The sequence below is a fragment of the Vulpes vulpes genome, chromosome 1 (genome assembly GCF_048418805.1).
Source record: "Vulpes vulpes isolate BD-2025 chromosome 1, VulVul3, whole genome shotgun sequence".
In the NCBI taxonomy this organism is placed as follows: Eukaryota; Metazoa; Chordata; class Mammalia; order Carnivora; family Canidae; genus Vulpes; species Vulpes vulpes.
This window is the reverse complement of record NC_132780.1, coordinates 86,296,000-86,308,949: the sequence shown is the minus strand read 5'-3', so window position 1 is coordinate 86,308,949 and position 12,950 is coordinate 86,296,000. Positions and strand designations below refer to the sequence as shown.

Below are 12,950 nucleotides of genomic sequence, written 5' to 3'. Positions count from 1 at the left end.
TTTTTTGACTCACTGACAACTGAACGAGAAAATGTCTTCCTTTTCTCTTCTCCACCATGCCTTTATAAGGAAATGTGAATTGGTAGGTGTCTGTACAAAGCGTTCTTAACTTCCAGCTCAGAAAGAAAATGTCTAGTCCAAAGTAGAATTTTTTCCAATTTCATTATAGTCATAATCCTCTCCAGGCTTCTTATAAAATTTTTGAACTGAATCTTTGTAATGCTTATTTTTCATTGTTAACATGCTAAACAAAACTGTTGATGGCTTCCAGATCACTTTCTTTTTTTTTTTAATTTATTTTTATTTATTTATGATAGACACAGAGAGAAAGAGAGAGGCAGAGACACAGGCAGAGGGAGAAGCAGGCTCCATGCCAGGAGCTCAATGCGGGACTCGATCCCGGGACCCCAGGATCGCGCCCCGGGCCAAAGGCAGGCGCGAAACCGCTGAGCCACTCAGGGATCCCTCCAGATCACTTTCTTTTCCTCATTTTAAAAATTGTCTAAGATTTTAAACCAATGTGTAAAAATAATAGCAAATGTATAAAAATAATGGCCACGTTGATACTGTCTACTAAGTAAGAGAGGATATACAGAAATAGCTGAGTTGATACTGATTGTTTTATAATCTTTTTTATCAAAGTGTTCCTTTTTTAAAATGTCATTGTTTTAATCTTTAAAACAATAATGAATAATGTTTGTAGAAAAATTGAAAATGCAGGAAACTAATCACCTTTATTCTTAACCACTCAGAGTTATGAGCATTCACACACACACACAGACACACACACACACCCTGTAAATATCTATATAACTCCTAGTCCTTATTTGTAAATACGTGAATAAAAATGTATCATTAACATTTTCCATGTTTTTCTCCCACAAGTCATTTTTAATCATTACATTCTCCTTTACTGGTTGGTAACCTATTTCCTAGTATGATTTTTGGCTTTGCAGGCCATATGGTCTCCATTAATAACTACTCTACTATTGTAGTGTGAAAGCAGCAATAGACATTAAACAAACAAATGGGTATGATTGTTTACCAATAAAACTTTATTTACAAAAACATAATAGCTTCATATTTGACCCACTGGTCTCAATTTGCTCACCCCTGGATGTTTCTTTAAGCTTATTTGGACAATTGTGCACAAGAATTGCAAAATAGTAGAGATCCCATTCATCTTTTACCTAGTTTCCTCAGTTTAAGTTATAGCTTAAATGACTATTGTACAATATCAAACCCAGGAAATATACATGATACAGTGTGTATTTATAGTTCCATACCATTCTATTACATATATAACAACCACCCACCACGATAATACAGAACTACTTTTTCAAATTTTATTTTTTGAATCTCTACATCCAACATGGGGTTCAGATTTACCATCCTGAGACCAAGGGTCCCATGCTCTTAACTGCGTCAGTCAGGTGCTCCTGGAATTATCCCACTTCTCAGAGGTTTCCCTCATTCTATTCTGGATAGTCACAACCACCTCCTTCTCCAATCATCCCTCCCTGTTGGCAGTCATTAATCTATTCTCTCTAATTTTGTCATTTTGAAATTGTTCTACAAATGGAATCATACAGTACATAACCTTTTGAGATTGGCTTTTCTCAGCATTGAGATCCATCCAGGTGTTGTATGTATCAGTAGTATTCTGTTGTTGAACAGTATTCCAGGATTTAGATGTAACAGTATAACCACTTATTGCAAGGCATTTTGGTTGTTTTAAATGATTCTTCTAAGGTTCTAGTGATCACATATTCCATGTGACTCAGCATTCTATCACCAACAGCGTAGATGACCTTGATCTTCATGTTTAGTTTGACTGACTAGGCAGGTGTTTCGTTATAATCAAGCTTCAGAACTGAATGTGGTTCAGAATTTGGTGGTCATTCAATTTCAGGTGTTCAGTTGAATCCTATTTTATCTGCCATTTTTTTAAACTCATTGAACTAATTAAAACTCACTGATTTAGGGATCCCTGGGTGGCACAGCGGTTTGGTGCCTGCCTTTGGCCCAGGGCGCGATCCTGGAGACCTGGGGTCGAATCCCACGTTGGGCTCCCGGTGCATGGAGCCTGCTTCTCCCTCTGCCTGTGTCTCTGCCTCTCTCTCTCTCTCTCTCTCTCTCTCTCTCTCTCTCTCTCTCTCTCTGTGTGACTATCGTAGATTAAAAAAAAAAAAATCACTGATTTAAATCAGAGGGTATTTATCCTTCAGAGGCTTCCATTTATTTTGCAGGTTAGTACCAACATACCTATATTTATGGTGATGCTTGAATACATGGTCTTACTACTTGTAGAGATAGAGACTCAAGTTTGAGTCTCCGTGTTACCACTTACTACCTGTGGTGTTTGAGAAGTCCCCTAACTTTGAACCTTTATTTTCTTACCTGTTAAAAAAATAATAATGCCAACTCAGGAGTAAATGGGATTATATATAGGAAAAGTGTTTGGGAAACAGGAAAACACTATAAATGTTACAGTACTCTATAAAAATAAAAATCACCATTAGTGGTTTAGAAAAAGCAGATTTATTATTTGAATACCTTATATTTTTTAACTAGTAAATATGTCCTTGCTGAAAAAAAAATAATGTAAGACTCAGTTTTACAGACTTAGAAGGCCAAAAGAAGGGAGAGGAAGAGTAATATTTCTGTATGCTGTAATGGATGACCTGTGTTGTAAATACAATACCATCTGGCAGATGTGAGAAAAAATCATTTAAATCAACAATGTCTGTAATGAGCTACCATCTGATTTCTGTTAATCAGTCCTTCCTTTTTCAAACTCCTCTTGGTTTCCATGACCCTGTTCTCTCCTGTTTCTCCTCCTGGCTTATCATCCTCATCTTCTTGGCCCTTAAATACGGAGTTCCCTAGGGATCATCCCTGTACTTCTCTTTCCATGACCTCTTCCCTGGCAATATCATGCCTTTACATCACTCTCCAAACAAAGCCTACATCTGTGTCTCTAGCCCTGACCTCCCTCATTTCCATCCTGCTGGCTGGATGACTCTCTCAAACTCAGTATTTCCAAAGCTGAGGTAATTTTTCTTACTAAGATGGCCCTTCTTTTCAAATTCTGTTTCTGTCCACAGCCCAACCCTCTTCTCAGTCCCTCTGCACTGTTCTCTCTTAGCCACCTCCTCAATCCCTGCACATCTAGTCATGTCAATTTTTTGAGCAGTGTCTCCTCTTCCCTCTCTTTCCATTTCAGGCCCGCACCTTCAGCTTTGTAACTGAAATCTCATCTCCCCTCCCCACAACCATCCATTCAACCTTCCACAGCTCTCTTCAGATTCTCCCTACTCAGGATCCCTGATTGCTCCTCTGACCGGCTTTTCTAATCTATATACTCAACTCCAGAGGAGCTTCAAGTAATGAGGTGAAACCTTTACAGAATTCCACAGTGTTTTCCTTTTCCTGTGACACTTACCTAACTTCATTTAATGTACACTCTCCTTTTCTCTGCTGCACCCATTTTGTGGTTTCTCTCAATATTTCCACAGAGTTGCATGTAGCAGATATTTATAGAATGAAGGATTGGTCCTATGGTGGAAACTCAACTAGTGTTTGGCCCACACATTCAATAAGTATTGAGCACTTTAATTACTAGGGTCAGGTACTTTGAGACATGGGGCACATGTGGGTTCAGTCTCAGCCTTTTTTTTTTTAAATTGACTTTATTCTTCATTTAACTTTTAAAAACACTATAGTTGAATATTAAAAACAAAAGCGAGTAGTGACCATATTGTGATTACAGTCCTTCACTCATTCAAGACTGTATGTAAAATGCCAGTAGTGAGTGTTACTCACTGACCACATTAAGAGATCTGACCAAATAGCCCTTCTTAGGATAGGACACTCATCCTTACATGCTTCTGCATTGTAATGGTGCCATCTTTCCTGATTTGGATAGAAGTCCCAATAATACTTCATGGTCCATTTCATCAGTATCTTATACTCCCTTCCTCTCAGGAGGTGTTTGTTTGTTTTTCCAACAAAAAGCATTTATTGAGAGAGAGCCACTCTCAGGAAAGTTTAAGTTTGATGATTAGGTGACTCTTTTCATACATCCTGTGATAAATTCCCATGCCTTCATCTAGCACACACATAGACCTTACATTCTAGTAGGAATCCTAAAAATGTTACCATTAGATAATTTACGATTTTATACTAAAGTATTAACTTTGTACTTCTATCTAAAGCAAAGCCATTAGGCACTTAGTTTAGGAATATATTAAAGAATTGTACTCTGGTTGCCTGAAGGACATGCAATTTACCTGTTTAGTGATTTGAGAAGTCTATATTAGAAGAGGAAGATGGGTAAGTTTATGAAATATCTTACTAAGAGAAGGAAGTTGGTGAAGAGGGAAAAAGGAGTGAGGAGATCAAGCTATCGAGGTCCCCTCCAGTTAGTCATTTCTCAGGCAGGCAGTTCCACGAAACTAACATAATGTGCTTTTGGATCTTATACAGATGGCAATCAGGAGTTACTTCCCTGTGAAGTCTGTGGAAGACGCTTTGCAGCAGATGTTCTGGTAAACATAAAGACATTTTGTAGATGTGTTTTGTTGGAGTTAAATGAACTGTCAAGTCAGTGAGGAGGCTGCAGCGGCAAAGATTAAAGACAGATGTGGAGGGAAAGCAAGGAAAGAGAGGTCCATAACCTATGGCTGGCAGGCCCAGAGGACACCAAGGCACAAAGATACCACCCCATTCAAAAGGGAGCTTAGTTAAACATGGTACTCTTACAAAAAGGATGCCAGATGAAAGCGTTTTGGCACAGCTAATTGTCTCTTGAGAGGTTTTGGCTCTTTTGCCTTTTCTATAAGCATCAAAAATTCAAATTTTAAGGCCAAAGCACCAGGGAAATTAGCTAGTCAAGAGGAATGAACATTGAATTTGGAGCATCTGGAAACTTGGCTTTTAGCCTCAAATTTGTCACTAATTCTGACAAGTCCTTTAACCTCCCTCTGTTTCCTGCTTTGCCACGTATAAAGACAAAACCTTTCAATTTCAGGGACTTTATGTAATTTGAACAAAATGGATGTAAGGCCTGTTCCAAGATCTAATTGTTCATTAGATTCAAACTAACTGCATGTCAAGTCCTCTGAATGATACCTATAAAGTAGAATAAAAGCTTAATTTATTTCAAAGTTAGGGAATCAGGTATGAGATTCCAATATTCTAAAGAGAGTCCCAAGAAAAATGATAATAATAATTTAAAAAAAACTTAAGGTGATAATGCAACTCTGAGTTTGAACATTTTAATCAAGGAGACATAACCAAACTTAAAGGATTTGGACTATACACCTGACTGCATTTGGGGTGAAAGACTATACAATGAGGTTGTAAGTTTTCTTTCTCTGGGGAATTTTAAAAATGAAATATCTGTTGCAATTAACTGCAGCTAGAGCTTCCTGAATTTAGAAGCAGGAGCTGATAGGCCTGTTGTGGCCCAGGAATCCACCAGTGTGCTGCTTTTGCCAAACTAGGCCTGCACCCCATAAGAAGGAATTCGAGACCTAGAAGATACCATTCATTTGAAGTGAGATTACTAAATGTCAAGTATGTCTTGGGTCTTCTTGGGTTTTACTTCTAGGCCTATCTCCAGGCTACAAAGAGCATTTGATCAAATGATAGGATACCTCTCTCTAATTTAAAATGATATGGCTTGGGGCACCTGGGTGGCTCTGTCAGTTGAGTGTCGGACTCTTTTGATTTCAGCTCAAGTCATGATCTCAGGGTCACAGGACGGAACCCAGTGTCGGGCTCTGCACTCAGCAGGGAGTCTGCTAAAGATTTGCTCCCCCTTCTTCTCCCACTGCCCCTCCCCTCCTCTGTCTTTCTCTTTCTCTCCATAAAATAAATAAATCTTTAAAAATAAAATATCTGTTCCTTGCTACTGTGGACCGTGGGCTGCTGGGGTCAGTGAAGGATCTCAAGATGGCTGAGCAAGAACTTGCTCTAAAAGCCATTGACTGGGTAGCTTTTGGGGAAATCATACCCCAAAACCAGAAGGCCATTGCTAACTCCCTACAGTACAATCCTGGAATGAGATGCGTACCTCCATGTTGGCTACTCTCCCTGAGAAACCACCTACTATCGACTGGGCTGACTACAAGGCCTGTTTGGTGAAGTTTGGCTTCACCAAACTTTGGTGAAGATTACTTTGAGAAGTTTAATGCCCTGAAGGTTCCCATGCCAGAGAATAAATATACAGTCTGGGTGGATGCTGAGGAAAAAGAAGAGGTGAAAAGTTGTGCTGAGTGTTTGTCTCTCTCAAAGGCCAGGATTGAGGAATATGAAAAAAAGAGCTGGAGAACATGAAGAACATAATGCCTTACTGGCCTCACAAGCCATCGAAAATTTATAAACTTGAGTTGAGGAGAAAGCTCTGTCCCTCATATCATAAATGCTGGACATTAAAAATAATGATGTGGGAGAAAAATAAATAAAATAAAATGATAGGGCTTGTTTGTAACCAGTACAGAGATTTTTATAGAGCCCTGTATTTTGTTGGATGAAAGAATTGTGTGTTAACTATTATGAGTTACCTGCCCACCAAGGAAGAGGACATCTAGTTGGAAGTTGTTGGCATAATCCTATGATGTTGCTGTCACAGACTTTGTAAGGGTGGTACACAGGCTGCATGTTGGCCTCCCTGTCTTATGTACTAGAAATTCTGAGTACTTAAAGAACTTCTTGGCTGGAGTAAAGAAAGTTTTCCCTGCTGATCGTCTGTTAAATGTTAAATATTGTAACATTTTAAAACTTAATATTAAATACTCAGATTTGCTCTGAAATAAATGACTTCATGGATGTGAAATGTTTGGATAAATTAAAGGAAAATATCTTCATAATGTAAATGGAATTGGTGTACCCTTCATTTATTTGCATGGTTGTCCCAGTTGTCTTTTGCAGATGTTCTCAAATATTTCTTTGAAACCTCCCCACTCCTTGAGGAAGTTAAGTAGTTTAATTTGCTGTATGTAGAAAAGTGACTCCGTTAAATTCAATTTTGAAATTGCCAAGTGGTAAGAAGAGTTTCCCTGAGAAGGTTCCACTGGTAGGAACAAAGTTTCCCCCTGCTGTATGCAAAGGGCTGTTTCAAAAGGATGGTAAAACAATGTTAGGATTGTTGGGACTCAGATTCCCTGCTAGGTTACTGGATGACTTGCTCATGGAATTTGGGAATCTGTGGAGGCAGGAAACCGAACAGAAGATATAACCGGGAAAACTTTCCTTGGCTTCCATGAGTACCTAGCTCAGTATTAGAAATATTTATTTCAATTTAAACTAGAAAGTTTGCCTTTTCAACAGTATTGAATGCCTGGAGCTACTCACACAGCCCAAATGGTAGAATTCAATATATAAAACCAAATTTGAAGTAAGTCTCTGTAGCTGCGAAGGCCTTTTCTTGACCTTACCCTCACTCAATATCTAGTGATGTGTAACATGGGTGGAGAGAGCCAGATGGATTTGCTCTGCTGTGATTTGAGAGTTGGAGAATGGACTTGGCTCTGAAGGTGAACCCTGTCACTCCAGTGGGGGCTGCCTCAGTACAAACCTTGTGACTATACATGTTAAAAATTTTAATCCCCACTGGTTTTTTTTTTTTTTTTTTCTAGGAAAGGCATGGACCAATATGTAGGAAACTCTTCAACAAAAAACGCAAACCTTTCAATTCCTTGAAACAAAGATTACAGGGCACTGACATCCCCATTGTGAAAAAAGCTCCTCAGTCCAAGGTACTATCAATATCTGGCTTATTGTTCTTGATTACATCCTTAAGTACATTAAATCCTCTTTTTGGCTCTCTGGCTTCATTTTTGCTTGATAGTGCAGTATAATGTCATGTAAGTATAATCCACCTTTACTGTTTTCTTTTTAATCATGCTCACTTAGATTTCGAAATGTATTTCAGATACTTTCCAGATGTGGCAAAAAAGAATCTCGTTTATGTTTTCATTAGTGTAGCGTTAAATCTAGCAATTAACTTGGAAGAGAGTCCCTTTTAATCTTACATTTAAGTCATTCCTTAAAATTTTGTAGTTTGTTTTTGATTGTTATTTTGTGTTTTCCCTCACTATTGTGACTTGCAAATTTTATTACTGTATTTCCTAAACTTCTTTTTTGTACTTGAGAAAACAAGTTCTCTTTTCCCTCCAAATGTCAGTCTGATTTTCTGTAAATTTAAATCTCAGCTTAAAATTGCAATGGAGAGATGTATAGTCTAAGTTAGTATATGTTGGTTTTGCTTTTTATAGCCTCAATCTGTGAGAAGATCTAACTGGAGACGACAACATGAAGACCTCATTAATGCCATCCGATCGGCAAAGCAGTGTACACTAGCCATTAAAGAAGGCCGACCTCTCCCCCCTCCACCTCCTCCATCTGTCAACCCAGGTGTGTGGCTAGTTTGGTTTGCTTTTGGCATTTTACTCTTAACCAGTTGTGCCTGATTTGGGGCCAGATCATCCTGACTTGCTTCCTCCTATACATTCTAAAATAAATAATAGCAATTAAATTATATAAAACTACTTTTATTGAATATATCTTATCCTAATTTCTTTTTAATTCTGCATAAAGAGTCTGTGTTTCCTTCCAACTCACATGAGAACACCACTGTACCCAGTGTCATGGCACTACCTAACTCCAGGGGATGCCATTTACATCATGGTCAATGAGAATGGGGCTATGCAGGGCAGTTCTACAATAGCTTCACAATGCCAGATACCCATAGCTCTGGGTTGTTTTGGGGTGGGGGTGGGGGGTTGTTCTGAGATAAAAATCCCATGATACAAAATTTACCATTTTAGCCATTTTAAGTTGTGCAATTTCATGGCCTAAAGGTTTTTTGCCAGAAACTTTATTTTGAAAGTTTTCAAGTTTACAGAAAAAAAAAGAAGAAACTTACGGAATTTACAGAAAAATTACAAATTTACAGGAAAAAAGTGATCACTCACACCTTCCACTGAAATTTGAGTTGTTGACATTGTCATATTTTCTGTCTTTTTATTTTTGGAGTGGGGGCAGAACTATTTAAAACTAAATTTCAAACATCACAACACTTTACCCTTAACTATGTAAGTATGCATTTCTTAAGCATGAGTGCATTTCCTTGCATAACATATAGACTCATATTTTCCCAGTTATCTTAAGAATGTCTTTTAAAGCTCTCTCCTTGCCCCCTAGTCACAATCTAGGATTCAGTCAAGGTTCATGCATTTTTATTGTTGTCTCTTTTCTTTAATCTTGCACAACACCCCTATTGGGCCAATTATCTTTGAGAATATCTCTTTTGCTAGATATGTCTGGTTTTTGGCCCAAGTTAATGCTTAACTTTTTCCTCTATCCTGTTTTTTTCTTTTCTTTCTTTCTTTCTTTCTTTCTTTCTTTCTTTCTTTCTTTCTTTCTTTTTTTGTAAACTGGAAATTAGGGGTAGAGGCTCTATTAGATTAATAATATTAATCCATACCAGATATAAGATTCTCAATTATTTTCTCCCATTCTGTAGACTGTCTTTTCACTTTTTTGATGGTATCCTTTGATGCAGAAAATTTTTAATTTTGAAGAAGTCCAGTTTATTTTACTTTTATTTTGTTACCTTGATCTTGATGTTAAATCCAAAAATTCATTGCAAAATCCATGTCGTGAAGCCTTTCCCATATGCTTTCTTCTAAGAGTTTTATAGTTTTGGCTCTTAGAGTTTTGTCTTTGATCCAGGTGGAACTAATTCTCTATGTAGTATAAGGTAAGATCTCAACTACATTGGAAGTTGGATATCTAGTTTTATATGTGGATATCTAGTTTTCTCAGCACTGTTTGTCAAAAAGGCTTGAATGATCTTGACACTATTATTGAAAGCCAGTTGACCATATATGATAAGATTTACTTCTGGGTTGTCTGTTCTAGGCTGTTTTTCTAGATGTCTTGTCCTTATGCCAGTACCACCCTGTTTAGATTACTCTAGTAAACTTGTAGTACATTTTGAAAGTTCTCCAAGATTTGTTTTGGTAATTAGGGGACCTTTGAGATTTCATATGAATTTTTAGGGTGAGTTTTTTTCTTCTATTTCTGAAAATGCCATTAGAATTTTGATAAGGTTTACACTTAATCTGTGCATAGCCTTGGGTAGTGTTGTCATCTTAACAATAATGTTTTCCAGTCTATGAACATAGGAAGTCTTTTAATTTGCTTCTCTTTGATTTCTGTCATCAATATTTTATTGAATAGATGTAAGAATATACAAGTTTTTTTTACCACCTTGGTTAGATTTATTCCTAAGTATTTTTTTTGATGTTATTGTAAATGGAATTGTTAACCTTGTTTTCAGATTGTTCATTGCTAGTGTATAGAAATATGACTGATTTTTGTGTAATAATTTTGTATCCTGCAACTTTATTGAATTTTGTTAGCTCTAATAACTGTTTTTTGGTGTGAAATTTTTAGGGTCTTCTACATATACAATTATGTCATTTCTGAACAGATACAATTTTTTTCTTCCTCTCCAGTTTGCCTATTATTTCTTTTTCATGTCTAAATCCTCTTGCTAGAACTTCCAATACTATATTGAATAGCAGTGATGAAAGCAGACATTCTCGTCTTGTTTTCCATTGAGTAAATATTATCTGAGTGTTATAATTGGCTATTCAAAGCATAAATAATAGCACATTATGAGAATTATGTGGAAAGTAAAATGTATGAAAACACTACAACAAGGTTAGGTAAGGAAAAGGAACATATATTGTTGAAAGGTTTCTGTACATTATACACAAATAAGTTTGTACTTATCACACATGAATACATATAGTATTGTTTGAAGGTAGAGTTTTATATCTTAAAGATGCCTATTATAAACTCTAGAGTAAACACATAAAAATATTGACATGTAGCTAATAAAACAATAAGTGGAATTGAGATAAAATGGAAAAAAAATTAATCTAAGGGAAGACAGGAAAAGAGAAGGGGAAAAAAAACAGAAAAGATGGGATAAAGACAAATAGCAATATGGTAAACTTAAACCTAACTATATGGACAGTTGCATATAAATGACCTAAACCCTTCAGATAAAAGGCAGATTATCAAACTGAATTTATTATTTAGTTTAGCAAGGTCCAATTACATGCTTTCCACAAGAAACACACTTTAAATGTGAAGACAAATAAGTGTGCCAGGCAGGTGACAAAATAAGGAGGTAATGTAGGTAGGTCCAAAGAGGCCACCCCTCACTAACAGATGGCTGATCCTGTGTTAGCAGGGCTGCTGCCTCAAAGAAACACACACCAGGATTGCCAGATCTAATTTCTCAAAGGATAGCAAAAAACTGCAGATTTCCTGATTTATAAATATCAGAAACTCAGTATTTTAGAAACTTTAGGTTTGAATCTGAGGTTGGAACTCAGGCAATGGTTTTCCTTGGTGAGGTGAGAATGACCAGGAATGGACATGAGGAGTATTGCTAGGAATGTTCTGTGTCTTGATCTGGGCTGGTTACATAGGTGTGTGCAGCTTGTGAATATTTCGTGGAGACATACACTTATGATTTGTCTTTTGTCCTGGATAAAAAGGTAAAAGAAGAAATAAACACTAGCAGTGTCAAAACAACTATAGGCTGACATGTTAAAAACATAGGGAAAGATATATGTGCGAACAATCATAAAAATGGAGTGACTAGTATTAGTATCAGGCAAACATCAATGTTATTTAACAGGGTAAAGATTAAAAATAACATTCATCAAGAACTATCAGTCCTAAATGTTTATGTGCCTAGTAACAGAGACTTAAAGAACATGAGACAAAAACTGACAAAAACTGGAAGAAGTAGAAAGTTCAAATTATATTTGGACATTTTATCATTTTCTCTTAGTATAGCTGGTAAAATAAGCGGCAGGAGAATCAGTAGGGATATAGAAGAGTTTGAACAGCAATATCAACCAGTTTGACCTAGTTGATACCTATTGCTATAATGTGACATGCAGCAACAGCAGAATATAATTCTTTTTAAGTACGCATGGAGTATTTGTCCAAGGAAGACCACGTTCAGGACCACAAAGTGAGTCTCAATAAATATAAAAAGGATTGAAATCATACAGATTATGTTACTTGACACAGTAGAATTAAGTCAGAAATTAATGATGAAAACATATCTAGAAAATTTCCTAATATTTGGATTTTATCAACTCATTTCTTTTTTTTAAAAGATGTTTTATTTATTTATTCATGAGAGACACAGAGAAAGAGAGGCAGAGACACAGGCAGAGGGAGAAGCAGGCTCCATGGAGGGAGCCCGATGTGGGACTCCATCTGGGGACTCCAGGATCACACCCCGGGCTGCAGGCGGCGCTAAACCGCTGCGACACCGGGACTGCCCTATCAACTCATTTTTTTTTTTTCTTTTTCTTCTTCTTCTTTTTTTTAATCAACTCATTTCTAAATAACGGATGGATTTAAGAAAAAATCATAAAAGATATCAGAAAAAATTTTGAACTGAATGTTCATGAAAACATCAAAATTTGTGGGATTCAGCTAAAACAGTGTCTAGAGGGAGATTTATAGTTTTAAATGCTTATATTAGAAAAGAAGAAAGGTTTAAACCAATGACTTTATTCTTACTCTTTAAAAAGTTAGACGAACAAATTAAACCTAAATTAAGTTGAAGGAAGAATATAGTGAATGTAGTTCACCATATTAACAAAATATTTTTAAGAGCAGATGATCATCCCAGTAGATACAGGAAAAGCCTGTGAAAAAATGCAATACCCATACATGTTTAAAACAAAACAAAAAACTCCTAGAAAGGTAGAAATAGAAGGGAACACCTCAGTAAAAGACATCTTTCAACAACCTACACTTAACATTACACTTGGTGTAAAACTGGGCACGTTTCCACTGAGATCATGAAAAAAAAAATCAAGGATGTCCTTTCTGACCAC

The 12,950-nt window shown here is 36.6% G+C and overlaps 1 protein-coding gene across 1 annotated transcript in view; it reads left to right on the top strand.

Moving 5' to 3' along the window:
• The first annotated feature begins 2,772 nt into the window (after positions 1-2,772).
• Positions 2,773-12,950, top strand: part of ZC2HC1B (zinc finger C2HC-type containing 1B) — a 34,294-nt gene continuing 24,116 nt past the window's right edge. The window contains exons 1-2 of the mRNA XM_072719377.1: positions 2,773-7,763; positions 8,283-8,421. The gene's annotated coding sequence lies outside the window, so the exon portion shown is untranslated. The remainder of the gene's footprint in view (positions 7,764-8,282; positions 8,422-12,950) is intronic.